Source organism: Myotis lucifugus, unplaced genomic scaffold (assembly GCF_000147115.1).
Source record: "Myotis lucifugus unplaced genomic scaffold, Myoluc2.0 scaffold_55, whole genome shotgun sequence".
NCBI classification, from domain to species: Eukaryota; Metazoa; Chordata; class Mammalia; order Chiroptera; family Vespertilionidae; genus Myotis; species Myotis lucifugus.
Window position 1 is genome coordinate 1648355 of NW_005871103.1, and position 3800 is coordinate 1652154.

The window sequence follows — 3800 nt, forward strand, 5'->3', positions numbered from 1 at the left end:
CGGGGCGGCAGGGGAGCCCGGCCGGGCGCCCAGTGAGCACCACACGTGGAACGGGACTTCCCAGGACCCCCGGTGGCGGGGCCTGCCACCCCCAGGACCGGGCGCCCGAGGGGCGCAGGGAGGCGCCCCCCGAGCGGCTGGCGGCCGACGGCCCCGGCAGGCGGGCCCCGGAGAGGCGCCGGGAGGGCACCCGCAGCGCCGACAACACGCTGGAGCGGAGGGAGAAGCCCGAGCGCAGACGCGAGGCCTCCCCGGGAGGAGGCGCGAGCGCTCGCCTGGCCGCCGAAGGGAAGGCTCGCCCGGCCGCCGGAGGAGGTCCCTGGAGCGGCTCCTGGAGCAGAGGAGGTCCCCGGAGCGCAGGCGGCCGGGCTCGCCCGACAGGAGAGCCAAGTCCACCGACCGCAGGCGGGCGAGGTCCCCGGAGCGCCGGCGGGAGCGGTCCCTGGAGAAAAGGAACCGAGAGGACAGAGCCGGCCACCGGGAGAGGGACGAGGGGAGCCTGAGGCCCGAGGGCGGCCGCGGCGGCAGACACCCCCCGGAGCAGAGACGGCGGCCTTACAAGGAGTGCAGCACCGACCTCAGCATCTGAGCCCGGCCCGGGGCCGATCCCGTGGCCGAGGTGCAAGAGGAGGCTCACCCCTGAAACCATGTCCTCACCTTAGGAAGCACCTGGCACCTGACGACCCTGTGAATAGCAACAAACATGTTATGCATTTGAATTTATAAGGAAAAAATATATATGTGAACAGTGTTGTGCCTGATGTATAATATTAAAGAAAGTATTTTTAAATGCATACTTTTCTGGAAATTATTTGCCAAATGTTGCCCCGAAGGGGGATAAATTTTGTTTCTACATACACTGTAGAATTGTTCCCATCTTTGGGCAATCTTTTTCTCTCTCCTGGTCAAATAGGGCTTTTGATCATTTTCTCTAAGTAAGGGAAGTTATTGATTAATTTGATATAGACTTATGTAATGATGTAGTGCTATACTGTAGTTAGTTTTTCTTAAAAAAAAAAAAAAAAAAGCCAAGAGGCAAAAGTTATATTTGTAAATGCTGAGGACTCTGGGATTGCCGGTGATCCTAAAATCAAGCAAACTATATGAAGAGACTACTATTGCAAATGAAGGATATTTATAGCAAATCTACACAGCACACAGAAATGTTATGTTCTTGCGTCACAGTTGGTTCAGAAAACAGTTGATACTCTCCCTGGCCATAAAGGTTGGCCGCCATGACCCAAATGCAGCCCCGGTGCAGATGGCCAGGTTCATTAGCGTTACCAACACCTCCTAAGATCTCATGAAGGCAGTGCCATCATGGCCTCACTCAACTACTGGAAGGAATGGACAAAAAACACCTTCTGTATTGTCTGGTTGAGGCTGCAGAGTAGATGGAGTGGGGGACAATGTGCCCAGTGTGAAGGAATCAAAAATCCCCAATAGAGAAGGTGTGGCCCCCCTTTTAGCATAAGCCCAGGTTGCTCCTTACTAAATGGGGGAGGAGGGAATGAGTCTTGGTGGAGTTAGCTCTCTGTTGATATGTAGGGTTTAGAGGTGCTTATTAGAAATGCCAGTTTCCCTTTTGAAACTATTAACAACAGTCTCCAGAGTAATTGAAGGGGAAAGGACATGATCCCAATGGCTCTAGAGCTCATTGGCCAAGTTCTGCCCTCATGACCCTGTCCTTTGAATTTTGGGACAGCAAAACAAAACATCATGATTTTTCTTTAAACAACAACACATTCTTTTGCAATCCACTCCTACATGAGGTGTAATTGGGTTTGCTATAGCCCAGGGAAGTGGTTGAAATGGGAAATGGATTACTGCCTAGCTGAGCCAAATGTTTGCTTGTACCTGTTGGACCACTATAGCAAACTGCTGCTTACAATACATTGTATATTTCCGTAGTACTGTTTTGCATTTTCCATACAGACACAAACTTTGCAAGTCAATCACTGTTGTTCTCATGGTACTGTTAAAAAAAAAAAAGGAGAAAACCAGCCAATCATTGTGTGTACAGAGTAAAAATTGTAATTAATAGAGCCTGTTTAAAAACAACTGTTGCCTTTTTTCTTGTATAAAAGAGAATTTATGACAAAAACTTTAGCAGTGAGGAATGTGATATGTGTTTATATTTCTGAATATGGAACAAATTGATTCATTGGGATATATTTTAATGTAAACTAAATCAGGTATGTAAAGCTGTTTTAAAATGGGAGACTATATAAGTAATTCTTTAAAGCTTTACTTGGTTTGAGTATCATAATTTCCTCCATGGTGAGCCTGCTTGTGAACTATTAGGCACTTGTTTGCATTCTGTTCTTCACTCATTTCTTGCAGTGTGCTATGGACTTAATGCTGTTTCTGTACTGATGAAAAGCAGTGTGTAGGCCAATCTTTTTATAAAACACTATGCATATATAATATTACATTGTTCAGAGCTTTATTTGACTTATGGGTTTATACATAGCACTAGGGTGAGTAGCTATAGTTGAATAGGCATTCACAAAACAACTTCCTCAGAGAAAAAATTCTGCAGCTGCTATTTTTATCAAAGTTTTCCATACAAAACATACATCGAGCTATAGTATGGTAGTAAGGCTGAGGGAGAATACAACTGAATAATGATGTTCTTTTTCATCCATTTCCTAGGAGCCAACTTGCAGATTTTATTCCTAAGGTTCCACTGCTAAGAATTTTCTCACTATTTCTAGCAAAATCTGTGATGAAATGATTGATGCTCTCAGTTGTGGTCCAGAGTTTTAAATAAATGAAATCAAGGTAGATTTTTGGAGTACATCAAAGTTGATAGTTTGATGTCTTTTTTTATTGTCATAGATAACATTTGACATTTTAAAATCTATGTGCTACCCACCTGGGCTTGTCACAATCTGAAGACTTTGGTGTGGCTATTTCCTCAGAATTCCACACAGATTCGCTTTGGAAATATTGTACTGTACAGGGACTATGCACTAAATAGAAAGATATAGTTTTCTCTGAACTACTGTAACCTTACATTGGAGACTGATTCTTGTGAGCCTACTTTCCTGAACCCCCCACTTCATGTAAATGTCTTGATGAGAGATGATGGATGTGTATTTTATACGATGAAATCAAACCATTTAGAAATTTCCTTCCCACCCATATTACACAGCGGATGCCTAGAAGAATGTGGGGGAGGGGGGGACCCAACACCCTACTTGTATTTTTTAAGTTTCTTTTGTGAAAGATTTCTAATGCATTTTTACTGTAAAAATACATGGAAATGTATGCATTCCATAACCACTATTGCTTCTGGATTGATATCTTTCTTGTCTCCATGTTGTCTCAAATGTATCAAAGTCAGGTAACCAAGTAAGAGTGCTTGGCTCCAGCTTGATGAAATATACCATTGTGTTGAAAGGAGGAATTATACCTTTGCAATAGTATAGGGCCTTTCTATTCAAAGTGTGGTCCATGGGCCAGCTGCCTCATCAACACTGCAGAACCTATTAGAAATGCAGAATCTTAGGTTCCACCTTGGAGTCTGTGAACTTCACAAGGTCTCCCGCTAATACATGTGCTCATGGAAGTTTGAGCAGCATGGTGGCGCATGAACACTGGAAATAGAGCAAACCCCACCGAAGAGCTTCATCACCTCCTACCTGTGATCTCAGGCAAATTCCTTAACCTCTTTTTAAGCCTCGGTTTCCTCATCTTGAAAAGGCCACACCTCATAGAGTTGGGAAGAATAACAGCAAAGTGTTTAGCACACCTCTGACAATCAGAAGAATCCTCAGTAAAATACTTTTTTTTTT

General features: G+C 44.7%; 1 pseudogene; it reads left to right on the top strand.

The window, feature by feature from the left end:
• The first annotated feature begins 4 nt into the window (after positions 1-4).
• On the top strand, positions 5-2429 carry LOC106697224 (annotated as a pseudogene).
• The last annotated feature ends 1371 nt before the right edge of the window (positions 2430-3800 follow it).